Below are 14138 nucleotides of genomic sequence, written 5' to 3' on the forward strand. Positions count from 1 at the left end.
CAGGGGGAAGCAGGATGCAGGAGGGTGGCAAAGAGGAGAAATTACACCCATGAATCACAAATAATTCCTGAGCGGTGTGTCCAGGGGTGCATCTGCAGCCATGTGTGGTCCAGGCTGGCACTGGCACCCTGCCCTCACCAGCCTGGGATGTGATGCTCAGCCTTGGCTCTCCAAGCTGCCTTTATCCCCCTTGAGAGAGAAGAGCTCTGCAACTCCACTGCCCCCCAAAATGCCCCCAGGTCCCTCCTGCCTGCTCCTCCTGGGGCTGAGCGTGGATTAGCAGGATCTTCCCTCTTGCTTGGGAGGATTAAACGTGTTATCCCCCTGCAGTCATGATGGATTCAGCTTATACTTTTCATTGTAAAAAGCAGCTTTTGATTGTGAAACATCTCTTTTTTCAGCCCTTCAGAGAGGCAAGTCCTGGGGGAAGCCAGAAACTCTGGAAACTACCTTCTCTCTGCTGGTCAGGCCACTCTCTGCAGAGCAACCCTGTGCTGCAGTGCCCTGGAATCGTGGAATATTCTGAGTTGGAAGGTACCCAAAAGGATCATCGAGTCCAACTTCTGCAAAGGACAACCCCAATACCCCACCCTCTTCCCCAGAGCGTTGTCCAAACGCTCCTTGAGCTCAGGTAGCCTTGGGGTGGTGCCTCTTCCCTGGAGAGCCTGTTCAGTGCCCAACCACCCTCTGGGGGAAGAATCCTTTTCCCAATATCCACCCAGCACCATCCCTACCCTGCCTGGGTTCCTGCCTGTGCCAGGCAGGAGCAGTGTCAGAGCAGGAGCTGTAATGAGCAGAGGAGGAGGAGGAGGGAGGCGGTGGTGGAGCTTGGCAGGAATATTCCTGCCTGCACAATTAGCAATGAACAACTCCCTAATGATTGTTATAAAGTTTTAAACCGGCTAATGGGTCCTGGGAAGAAGAAGTTCATTGGAAGTACAAAGCATAAAAGAGCAAACACAAGCTGTGACATTTTAAATGAGGAGGCAGGAACCAGTCTCTCTGCAAGTGATTATGGAATTATAGTGCTGCCGCAGTTATCCGTTAGCCAGGGATGTGCTGGGAATGCAAAGCCAGGGCAGTGCGTGCAGGTTCCCAGTGCCAGGGGCTGCCTCGAGCAGGTGGGCACAGCCTGACAAGGAGAGGTGCCCATGGGGCAGGTTCCTGCTGGTCAGACCTGATGCCCTGATGAGAGAAATCCCAAAGCCAGAGGGGTGCCCTGAGCGATGCTGCCCATCCTGGGGGCTCGGGGGATGCCAGAGCCAGGGAGCCAGAGCTGCCAGGGTCTGTGTGGTTCTCCTTGCCTTTGCATTGACCCTCTCACCTTCCTGGCACCTGAAGCCTTGAAGCTGTGACTGGGGATGGTGACAGGGGACATCATCCCTGTGGGCTGGGCGCTCACCTCCCCTTGGGGTACAACTACTCAGAGTAAAACACAGGGTGCCCACCCTGCTCCCCAGCACTGCAGTGGGACCTCCCTCCTTAGCCCAGAGCAGAAGCCAGTGTCACTTTGGCCCACAAATATTCTCTGGAGTCTGAAATTCCTGCTGTTCCTACCCTGACCCATCACCCCATGCACTGCCAAATCCCATCGTGCCAAGCTGTGGCCACGGGAGCAGCTTTTTGCCCTCTCCCTCCTTCCCAGGCTGCAGGGGGGTGTGTTTGCCTGCTGGTGGGCACCCATACACTCCCTCTCCCTGCCTTTGCAGCCTGGATCTCGAGAGGAAACCTGGCACAAACCAGTGGTCCAGCAGCCAGAGGGACAGGGGATGCATGTGGGACCCCACCTCACCTCTTCTTGCTGGAAGGGGCACAAAGAGGGAGGTGAGAAAGGCCCAAGCCCTCCCTTTCCATGTGCCCACAGGGGATGAGGTGCCCAGGGATGCTCCACAGGGGTGAAGGAGACACAGTGATAACCTGTGCCCAACCTGCTGGAGGGCCAAGGCAGGGAAAGAGAGGTTTAAATGCTCTCATTAGATTAATGTGCTGTGGCGTTTTAAATTAGAAAATATTAATGTGGAAATAATAGGGATGTGCGTGGGTAATTTTTCATTCCCCTTGGCAGGCTGTAAGGAACTGGAGGGCTGAGGGAGAGCTGCTGCCAGAGGAGTTTCCAGTGCCCCGGGCTAATCATCCCCGGAGAGGGTGGGCAGCCAGGGGAGCTGTGAAGAGGTGGAGCCACAGGCTGGAGCCAGGAAGGCTCTGGATGGGACTCCTGAAGATTAGGAGCCTTCTCGATGGCCCCTTGGAGACTTCACTGGCTCCAGGCAGAGGGTCCCTTCCTGCCCCAGGACCCCCCCCCCGCCCTGCAGCCCCCAACACCCGCCCAGCCCAGCCGCGGGAGCCCTGCCCGAGTTTACACCTTCCTCCTTTATTTATGACTTTCATTCCACTTTCTGCTGACTCTCTGATGGCACCACTCCAATTTAATTAAGCAAATAAATAAAGTGATTAATTTCGGTGCCGTGGACTCTCCTGTGTGAGCCCTGACAGCTCTCCTGGCTGCAGGATGGGCAGGGGACACCAATCTACCCCCGGTGCCCCCCCAGTGTCAGGCTGGGGGTTCAGTACAGGTCCGTGGACACCCACGTGCTCCCACGGGGTGACCAGGACTGTGGGTTCAGGACATCCCTCATCCAGTGGGCATCCAGCATTCCAGGCTCCAGAAGCTGGGCTGTGAGGACAGGAGCAAATACAGTCAGTTTGTGGCTACAAAAAAAATGACTGAGCAGCATTTTCCCACTTCGTTTTGAAGCGGAGCATTTGTTCAATACAATTCACAGGACAATATGCAATAATTCTGTTAGGGTCGAATTATCTTCACTATACTCAGTGCTCCCAGATACTTTGGCACAATACAGGATTTTTCTCCCTTAATGTGTTATTTCCAAGCATCCATGAAATCACACAGGATTACAAACTTCCTCGCTTTGGTGGAAACTCGTCCTACTCAGAAGGTTTCTGTGCATAATGGAGACAAAACACTTTAATGTGTCAATGAATTACGAGGAATATTCCTTAGTCCAAAGGGTAAATTAATTTATTACCTCTCCTGAGGGTGAAGAGGATGGTCTTAGCAAAGAGCACACCCAGCCCAGGGGTATGGCAGAGATCAGTCTCCGAGGTGAAGGAAGAGAGATAAAGAAGGTATATGGAGATAAAGCTAATTAAACTGAGATTGTGGATGCAAAGAAGACTAAAGAAGGTGTCTTATCTGGTGGGAAGGGCAGAGGGGGGGGACTGAGGACACCTGGTTTCTAATCTCCAGATATGCTCAATGTGCTGTGTCGCCTGGGGCAAGTCACTTAATTCTCTTTTTTGTGCCGTTTAACCCTGCACTGAGATAAAGCAGCCAGCTATTTACACGCTCTGCAGCAATAATGAAGGTTGGAAATGTTTGGGAATGTTCTGAGATCCACACCTCGTTGTTCCATCACTGGACAGCCAAGCCCAGCTCTGTGTCCCTTGTCCCCAGCTCTGGGAGTGACCAGGAGCCTCCACCTCCCTCTCCGCTCGTTCCCTGCGGTGAAGAGATTTGGATTTGCTGAGGCATCTGGTATTTCTGCACCTCTTCATGCCTGTTTGTCACCAGCAGATGAGGTTTCACCCCAGGGATCAATGGAGAAGGGAATGTCCTGCAGAGCTGGGGACAGACAGGGTGCAGCAAACCCGGGTGATGCTCAGTGCAGGATTTTAGGGAGGGCTGCAACAACATTTATGATTTAACCAAACCTGAGACCCACAGCCAGCGGTGAAGGCGGCAAGAAGAAGATCAATATGGTGGCTAATGGATAGAGAAGGGCAATTAAACTGGGTGTTGTGTTTGATAAATCATTTGGGAAGTTAAACACACAGTGAAAGTCTCGCAGACCCGCCGGCTGGGGAGGTGAGGAGCCGGCCGGCACAAGTGGAGCCTGGATGATTAATGGTTATAAGCACCAATGTTTGCCAAACTGACAAGTCACCGAGAGTAAAAACAAAGCAGGAATATTTGTAATTGAGTTTTATGTGTGCCTCCTGTTTGGAAGAGGTTTTGGAGCAGGTCTTTGTTTGAGACAGGGAGTCGGAGTGCCTGGGCTGTGTTCACAGGCAGCACATCAGGAACAGCGTGGCCAACAGACCAAGGAAGTGATTCTTCCCCTGGACTCAGCGCTGGGGAGGCCACCCCTGGAGTGCTGTGTCCAGTTCTGGGCCCCTCAGCTCAGGAAGGACATTGAGGGGCTGGAGCAGGTCCAGAGGAGAGCAACAAGGCTGGGGAAGGGACTGGAGCACAAGTGCTGTGAGGAGAGGCTGAGGGAGCTGGGGCTGTTCAGCCTGGAGAAGAGGAGGCTCAGGAGAGACCTCCTCACTCTCTGCAACTCCCTGACAGGAGGGGGGAGCCAGTGGGGGTTGGTCTCTTTTCCCAGGCAACCATCAGCAAGACAAGAGGGCTCGGTCTTCAGCTGTGCCAGGGGAGGTTTAGGTTGGAGATTAGAAAGAATTTCTTTCCAGAGAGGGTGATCAGCCATTGGAATGGGCTGCCCAGGGAAGTGGTGGATTCTCCATCCCTGGAGGTTTTTAAGATGAGACTGGATGTGGCCTCAGTGCCATGGGCTGGGAACCACAGCGGGGTTGGATCAAGGGTTGGACTTGATGATCTCGGAGGTCCCTTCCAACCCAGCTGATTCTGTGATTCTATGATCCTGCAGGGCCAGTGCCCCGGGGAGCTGCCTCTGCCGAGGGATGTGGCAAAGCTTCAAATAAAAGTACTGTAGCAAACAGAGAGAGCTGGGGCTGCACAGCCTGGAGAAGAGGAGGTTCCAGGGAGACCTCGGAGCCCCTTCCAGTGCCTGAAGGGAGTTTGCAAGTAAGAGGGAGAGTGACTTTTTGCACAGGCAGATAGCGATAGGAAAAGGGGGGATGGTTTTAAACTAAGAGAGATTTACCCTAGAAATCCTTCCCTCTGAGACTGGTGAAACACTTGCACAGGTTGCCCAGAGAAGCTGTGGCTGCCCCATCCCTGGAAGTGTCCAAGGCCAGGTTGGACAGGGCTTGGAGCAACCTGGGCTGGTGGAAGGTGTCCCTGCCCATGGCAGGAGGTGGGACAAGATGAGGTTTAATGCCCCTTCCAACCCAAACCATTCTGTTATTCCACAATAATTTAGCAGATTACTTTTAAAAATGCAAATGTTCTTTCTCAGGAAGGACTAGGCAGAAGACAAGAGTTGGCAGCTTTCTCCACCCTGCTTTGCTTATTCCTGAGCCAGGACAGAAGTCACTGGGTGTGCTCAGCCTGCTCTTCCGAGCCTCATTTATGCAAATCCGTCATGAGGACACGTGTGATGACAGAGGGGAACTGAAGCGCTGCAGCCGCCTTTTCTTCCCTCCTCCGTTTCCTGCAGCAGCTGTGCCTGCGCGGCACAAACCCATCACCTGGAGCTCTGTCTGCCTCTGCTCTTTCTTCTCCATCCGCCTCCCCCCCTCCCTCCCCGTGAACCTCCTGTCCTTGTACCCACCAGATGGGTCCTCTTCAGACACGGCTGTGCCTTCCCACTCCCCCCAGAGCAGGTTGTCGTGGTCCTGAGCAAATCAATTCGGGGCAGAGGAGCCGTTCTGCAGCCCCTGGAAGGAGGTCAACCACCTCCCCCCCCACCTGGGACCCACTAATTACAGCCAAGGAGTTTGGAACTAATGAAAGGAGTGATGTGAGCTCACAATTGACCAAGTTTCAATGGAGTGGGTTCTGGCACCTTTTCAAATTGATTTTAAATAGGAACTCCCTTTAATCCTCCTCCTTTATCTCATTCCCTACATCGCTGATTCCTCATCAAACAGTTTAAATTAATTTGAGCCTGCCGTTCTCTGCCCTGTTATCTTTTCCCCCCTCATTTATGAATTTTAAATCAACTTGTTAACAACCTACTTAGTTGCATAATTTCCCTATAATAATCCCTGCCCCTGGCCGATTGTGCATTAATTCTGGAGTGCTGATGGCACTGAACTCTCAGGGCTGTGCTCACACTGCCAGCAGTGGCTGCAGTGACAAGAAAACTGCTTTATACAGACCACTAGCTCAGTGGCCACTGGAATTTGGTGCTTTACCTCTTGCTCCTGCCCACTGTTCTCCATCCCAGACCATTCCCCACCACTCTGGCTGTGGTTTGGTGCTGCACAGGACATTTTCATTTCTGTCCCTCCTGTCCCTTCCCCTCCAGCCAGCACACCCCATCTCTATCCAATCCCCCAGCACACAGGCTCTGGAGAGAGCTGTGATGCTGACAAGCACCATTTCCAAGATGGAAACTGAAGATACAATCTATAAATCATTTGCTAAGGGTTATAATAATGGATTATGGATTAATAGGAGAGGGTAGAGAAAACATAGGAAGCGCTGGAGGTCATAAATCCTGTAAATTAGGTAACTCTGTGTGTGTCAAGTGATGCTGGCTGTGTGATCAGGGCCTGGTGTGGCAGTGGATGGATGTCCTGCCTTGGGGAAGTTTTAATTCCCACCAGTGTCAGGGCCAGGAACCTGCCCTGAGCTCCCCAAGAAAGGCTGAGGGACAGAATGATGATTCCCATGAGTTTCCCCTGGGCTCCACAGGTGAGGGTCATTTCAGAGAGATGCTCAGAGTTCTGTCTGTGCAAAGTTTAATTCCCCTCCCATGCTCTGCTTTCATTCCCCCTTTCTTGTCACTCTGAAGTCACTGAGAGCAGCACTTCTTTATTCGAGCCTGCTGTGCATTTTTCCTGCCTGTTCCACTTCCACAGAGACATCCTGACAGTGCTCATAATTATTTTTCCTGCTTTTTGTTGTTTTGGTTGGTTTAGTTTGTTTTTGTTGTGTTTTTTTTTTTTTTTTTTTTAAATTCGTGGCTAAAGAAAAGGTGTCATAGAATAGAATCCTAGAATCATACAGGTCGGAAGAGACCTTTAGGATCATCCAGTCCAAGACCCAGGAGCCACTTCTAGTGCTTAAAGGGGCTCCAGGAGAGCTGGAGAGGGACTTTGGACAAGGGATGGGGAGACAGGACAAGGGGGAATGGCTTCTCACTGCCAGAGGGCAGGGATAAATGGGATATTGGGGAGGAATTGCTCCCTATGCGGGTGGTGAGGGGCTGGGATGGAATTCCCAGGGAAGCTGTGGATGCCCCATCCCTGGAAGAGTTCAAGGCCTCCGGGCTCCCTCTGGCGGCCTCGCCGGGAAGGGCTGCGGGGAGCGACGGGGGAGCGGAGCGGCTTGACCTTGACCTCAGCCTTGACCTCGGCCTTGACCTTGACCTCAGCCTTGATCTCGGCCCTTCTATAGGGAAACAACCCCCAGTCGTCTCCACCTGCCCCCCCTATTTGCCAACACAGCAAACAGGACCTTTCCTGCCCCCCGTGGACCCCCCCACCCCGATACCTGGGTGCTCACTTTGCCATCACCGTGGCCATGGCATCGAGGAGCTGTTCCAGGGGGGCCCTGTGTCCCTGTCACCCCTCTGACCCACAGCACCGTGGGGATACTCCCCCTGCCCACCAGCCCAGAGCCCTCCCTGCTGGGGCAAAGAGCCCCCAGCACCACCCAGGGCCCCCTGGATGGTCAGTGCTCACTGGGGTGTGGAGTGATGGGCAGGAGATGTTCTGGTGACAAAAAGTTTAATATCCACATGGACACAGCAATGAGGGCAGCAGGGGGGGTGTGGAGGAGGGACAAAGTGGCCACAACAGGCTCCATTCCAGCCCCACGTGCCCATGGCAATGGCAGGAGCACCCCCAGGATGCTGGCTGGGGTGCAAGGGGAGCCTGCCCAAAATTGCTGCTGTTCTCTCACACACACACACACACACACACACTTCCCAAGAACCAACAGCTCCTCAGCCCCTGGCACACATGTCCAGAGGGGACAGAACTGCCCAGTCCCAGTTTCCCTGTCCCACTCTTCCCCTTCCCGTGGCCCTGGGGGTGGGGGACACCCCACCATACCCTTTGGGGAGCTGTGGGTGCACAGCCAGCACCCCAACGTATTGCAGGGAGCCAAAGCTGTTCCTGCTGTGGCAGTGTCCTGGCAGAGCAGGAACCTCTGGACCTGTTGGATCATAAACCAAGGCAGCCTTAAATCCTGGTAAAAACAGTGCCCAGCACAGGAGAGCACCCGCAGAGACAGTCAGTGCCCTGTCCAGGAGATTATGATGTGCATTCAGAAATCATTATAAATAATTAGTAAGCTGGTATTCCAGGGTGATATCCCATAATTAAACATAATGATTTCATAGTGTTTGGCTGAGCAAGAACCAGACATTTCCAGCTAATGGCTTGCTTTGCCTTTTATTTGGCGGGTATTAGATCCCCATATGGGCTCCAAAGCACTTATTAGCACAAGTGTCCTCTGTAATTAGCTTTGTTCTGACTTGTATGTTACTCATTACATGCTTAAACCTGATAAAATCTAATTTTTAGGACAGGACGAAACTATGGCTTGGACTGAGGGGAGACTTTACCCATTTGGACATGAGATGTGACTCAACAACTCCAGTATCTGCCCCTGCCTGGACAGGGCCATGTCGTGGCACAGCACAGACCCCCCAGAGAAGGGTTCAAAGGCAGCACCGCTCCTTCCCAGGCAAAAATTCCAAGCCTGAGGCCTGGGAAAAGCATCCACTGCTCTGCACCTCATCCTGGTGGTGAAGCCCAGCAGCTCTGGCTGCCCTGAGCACGTGGCTGTGACAACAGAGACCCCGTTTCCCAGCAAGACACCAATGCCACCTACATGGGATTGGGACCAAATCACCCCCTCTTACTGTTCCTTCCTTTTATGTAGGAAGAAACTTGGAAGAGAAGCCCCTGAATTATTTCACAGACAGGTTCAGCTGTTCCCTCAGCTCCTGCCTGAGATCTGGGCAGCACAGGCTGTTCAGAGCTGTGGAGCTGCATGTCGGGTGAGGACACACACTGAGGGGGATGGTGCCTGTAAATGTGACTGCACATGGTGGGTGGGTGCAGAGCTGGGGCTGGCACTGAGGCCAGCTGTGCCTTTTCCTCCTTTTTCCCCTTTAACTTTGCAGAAGAATAGGAGTGGTCCAGTGCCAGCCAGGACTTGTGCAGGATGTGCTGCCCTGATTGGTTTCTCAGCCACTGCCTAACTTGGGGCTGAGTAGCAGGAATTGTTCTGGGTGAGACCAAGCGTTTTATTTTAAAATGTTCCTGATGCATTAGTCCCTCACTGCTCTTCTCCCTGCCCAGCCCAAAACTCTGTTGCCAGCTGCAGTGCCCTGCAGGGCCCCACAAGGAGCCCCGTGCCCTCTCAGGCAGCTCAGTGCTGAGACTCTTCCCAGGCCACACTCCCACTGGAAAACAGCTCCAAAGCCCACTGGGTACCACTTGGGCTGCCCCTGCCACCCTGCCATGGGCTGCACGTAGGTGCCAGGCAGAGCTGGGGGTGCTCCACAGCACCTGCTGACAGCACAGGAGCAAACTCTCCCACAGCAGCTTCCCCTCTGCCCCGGTGTGCTGGGGTGGATCAAGGGATTAACCTCCAGGATGTCTCTGGGAAGGGGATAATCACCAGCCCCTTTGCTGCAGTCTCAGTTGAAAGCCAGGTAAATCTGCTCCCTCCATGCAGATAAAAGCAATGAAGATATCAGAGATGTGTCACACCACAGTGGGGGACTTGACTCTTCATTACTGAGTCATCCAACTGCAGGATTGATTCCATTTTCACACGGTTTAGTGCAGTTCAAAGCCTGCTGAGCTTCACCCTGGCATTGTCTGTGGGTGCTCCTGACAGGGACATCAAAGGAAGGGGAGCAGTGCAGGGATCAGGGGGGCTCAGGATCTGCACCCAGGAGCTGCTGTGACACTACTTGGCTCCCCTGGGCTGGGACACCCCACATCAGTGGCTGGGGATGGGGTGGTGGGGAGGTGGGAGCCCAGCACTGCTGGAGGAGGGATGCAGGGAGCCCAGCACCACTGGAGGAAGGATGCAGGGAGCCCAGCACCGCTGGAGGAGGGATGCAGGGAGCCCAGCACTGCTGGAGGAGGGATGCAGCTCCCAGTCCGACAGGGAGGAGATGGAAACGAGACACTGATCTGTAATTGCAAACAATTAAATTCACGAAAACAGGCTCATTCTTATGCACAACATGCGGCCTCTAATTAAATTTTAAACGTGTTTCGTTTTCTGTCTTTTCCCCCCTAATTTTCCACGGGAGCTAATTAGTGATCTTTCTTTCTGTGGGTACATAATTAATTAATACTTTGTTAATCGTGGCTGGGATCATACTGGTTTGATTTACTGAGTTTTAGTCTTTTCCCAGGGCAATTACTCCCAGCTTTCACGCCGGGAGTGGCAGGTGAAGGAGTCTGGGATAACTCAGCACAGCGCTGCCTGCAGCCCCTGCAGGACCCTGTCCTGGCTCCCACTGCACCCTGAATTCATCACCGTGCTCCCACCTCCTCCTCCCGCTGTGGGAGCCAGTCCCAGCAGGGACTTCCAAGCTGTGGGAGCTGCCGGGGTGCAGCATCCGGCCCCCCCGGGATGCTCGTGGGCTGTGGGGCACAAAGGGGACCCGGGCTGAGGGTGCTGCCGGGGGAGCGGGGCCATGGGGGTGTGGTTGCCACGAGAGGGTGCTCATGGAGCTGGGATCCGACTCCGGAATGACTGTGCAGCCTCCTGCCTGCACGTTCTCCTGCCTGCAAACTGCTCCCCCCAGCGCGGATCGCCGATGCTCTGCCCCAGCCCTAATTTTACCAGCGACCGGCTGCTCTGGCTGTAAATCCTGGTGGTGGCTCTACAAGCCACCGTCACAGCCCCTTCTCATGATTAATAGTGATAATTAAATTCGTATCAAGCCACAGCCAAACATCACGGGGCAGCGCAGCAATAAAAGCTGCCGTTGAGAAGGTGACAACAAAGAGGAATGAGCAGGCGACTCTCCGCAACCCCAGGAGGCTCTGCTGATTTACAGGGAGGTAAATCATATAATCATAGAATATCCTGAGCTGCAAGGGACCCACAAGGGTCACTGAGTCCAGCTCCCTGCACAGACACCTCAACATCCCACCCTGCCCCTGAGAGCGTTGTCCAAACACTCCCTGAGCTCTGGCAGCCTTGGGGCCGTGCCCACTGCTCTGGGGAGCCTGTTCAGTGCCCCACCACCCTCTGGGGGAAGAATCTCTTCCTAATATCCAACCCAACCCTGTCCTGGCACAGCTCCAGCCATTTCCTGGGGTCCTGTCACTGGTCACCAAAGAGAGCAGTGCCTGCCCCAATGAGCAGGATGGGTGCAGGGCAAGCATGGGGGTGGGCACAGATGGGCATTTGGCTGAGGCACTGGCCCCAGCAGCTGTGGACACCTCCCACCTGCCAGCACCGTAGAAAACCCGGGATGCTCAGGACGTACCTGGGCCCATCACGGGGCCACCATGCACTTTTCCCACCATGCACAGCCCCAGTTCACAGCTCAGGCAGGACCTGCCTGCCCATTGCTTTGCCTCCAAGCAGCATTTCCCACAACCTCCTCCTTTGCCTCGTTGGCCCAGAGCCATCCTGAGCACTCCACGGGCACGTGGGGGCAGCGCCCCAGCCCTGCCCGGGCAGCACCGCACACCCCTGGGCCATGGGGCTGCTCCTGAGCAACACGGGGACAGCACAGCTTCTGCATGAACCAGAGCAAAGGTCCCGGGTCCACCCAGGGGAAAAGCCCAGGCAAAGTGCAGCAGAGTTTGTCCTTGGCCGTGTTTGCAGTGAACACAGCCCTGGGTGCCCTGTGGAGCCACCCCGGGATGCACTGCACCCACATCACTCACCCCCTCTGGAATGGCTCTGTGGCAGTGGGGCATCTCTCACCCCCTCTGGAATGGCTCTGTGGCAGCAGGGCATCTCTCACCCCCTCTGGAATGGCTCTGTGGCAGTGGGGCATCTCTCACCCCCTCTGGAATGGCTCTGTGGCAGTGGGGCATCTCTCACCCCCTCTGGAATGGTTCTGTGGCAGTGGGGCATCTCTCACCTCCCCTGGAACTGCTCCCTGACACAGCAAAGGGCTCTCATTAACAGAATATAATGTGCACTGAAAATAATTGATGATCATCCTGCAGCATTGATTATCTGTCACCTGCACTGCTCCTTTGCTTTAGGGGCCTGTTGGTTTTCCCCACAGAATCCAGCCCAGGCAGAGAAGGCTGAGCCATGACTGTGTCCATCTGCCCTCTCCTGCCCATCCATCCTCGTGCTGTGCCACAGGCAGGGTTCTCCAGCCTGATTCAGGGTGCTCATTGCACAAGTGTGCTCTGCCTGTGCCAGGCACAAGCCCAGACACAGCCCTGGCCCACAGGCAGCCCAAGGAGAAAGAAGAGGAGAGGGAAGGCTTCCCTGAGGACCATGAGCTCCTCCTGTGGGTTCCTCCTGCTCCTCAGCTGCAAGCAGGGGGGTTTGAGTGATGCTGGAGGAAGCGTCTCTGCAGCCACAGCTCATCCCAAAGCCTCCATGGGAGTCGGGGTGGGCACTGCAGGGCTGTGTTCATCCCCCTATACCCACCTGCAGCAGGAAGGTGACAGCTGGCAGCAGCCACGTGGATGGCATTGGCCACGCTGCCACTTCTTGGAAGCGTCCAAGGCCAGGTTGGACAGAGCTTGGAGCAAGCTGGTCCTCCTGTGTCCCCATAGCAGGGGTTGGGATGAGATAAGCTTTAAGGTCCCTTCCAACCCAAGCCACTCCATGATTCTGTGATTCTCCCCACCCCTGTCCCAGCCAGCGTGGGCAGTCACAGCCGGGCAGTGCCAGCCGTGGGACAGACGAGCCTTTCCCAGCACTGCCCCCCCTTCCCAGCACGGCCCTGCCAGCGCCTTGGCGGCGGCTGGGAACGGCAGCAGTTGTTTGCAGAGCAGCAGCCCCGAGCACTCAGATGGAGCTGCACACTCAGCAGAACCCAAATCTCCCAAAAAAACTGAATAAAGTCCCTGGGAGGAGCGGGAGCGGGCAGCGACCCAGATCCCCTCCTCATGCTTGTCACATGAATGAGCTCTGGGGCCGAGCTCCCCTCTCCCCAGGAAGGGGATTGTGCCGCATTGTGAGGAGGATTAGGCTGCTTCAGGAGGCCAGGAGCGTCTGTGTGTAGGGCTGAGGGGGTGCCTGGCCTCTCACACCACCACAGGCACCACGGCAGGAGCTTCCTGCCCCACAGACCTGGGCAATGGGCTCAAGGCCCCCACAGGGTTGGGGTGCACTTGGGCACCCCCAGGGAGGCGATGGAGGATGTCCCCAGTACCCAAGCACAGACAGCAGCAGCTCCCCAGCCCACAACCACTGCATCCAGAGGGGCCACCCAGTGAGCTGCCTCCCAAATTCCCCTCACAGAGGGAAAGAAGGAAGGAGGGCAGCTGGGATGTGCCTACCTTGTCCTGGATCCCACCCTCAGCCGGCCTGGCTGCCCCTGGCTGGGCCATCAGCCGCTGGCAGCGGTTCCCAGCCGGCAGCTGGAGCACCCGCCTGCTCCTCTGGGAGCCCCCAGACACCCCTCCCAGCTGCTGCCGAGCATTTCTGGCCGGCGACCTCTCATGTTTGGGAAAACAAACTGCACGGGAATTAGCTCCCAACTATTTCCTCAATTCTGGCCGCTATGAAGGGAATTTTATTTTGCTGCCCCCGGAGGAAGGAAGGCGGCGTGGCCGGTCCCGCAGAGGAAACCTGGGGAAGAACGAGGGGGGGAAGAGCTGGCCAGCGATGCTCCCACTGCTCACACCTCCCGGCCTGGGGAGCAGGGAAGCACTCACACGTCCCCAGGGGTGTCCTGTGGTCCTTTAGAGAGGGATCATCCCAGCAGATCTCAGTCTGCTCCGGTTAAGCAGTGCCGTGGGTTCAGCCTCCAGGGCAGTCCTGGGACACAGGCTGCACAAAGGGCTGGTTTGAGCATCCACTGCCCACTCACTCATCACCACAGGGAAAGTCAAGGCTCCCACCCGACACACTGAGCCCTTTGCCTAATTTTAGCTCCTGGTTTATGGGTAGAGGCAACAGTGAGAGGCTCTGGGAGCCCAGCTCTTGTACTTCCCAGCACTGGAGATACCTCTGCTCACAGAAATAACGTGACTAAATATAGCCCTGCTGCTCCTGTGAGCTGAGCCAGGAGGAACAGTGACAGCCCCTGCCCAGTGGGAGAGGCTGGCCCAGGGCAGAGTCC

Source organism: Chiroxiphia lanceolata, chromosome 25 (assembly GCF_009829145.1).
Source record: "Chiroxiphia lanceolata isolate bChiLan1 chromosome 25, bChiLan1.pri, whole genome shotgun sequence".
NCBI classification, from domain to species: domain Eukaryota; kingdom Metazoa; phylum Chordata; class Aves; order Passeriformes; family Pipridae; genus Chiroxiphia; species Chiroxiphia lanceolata.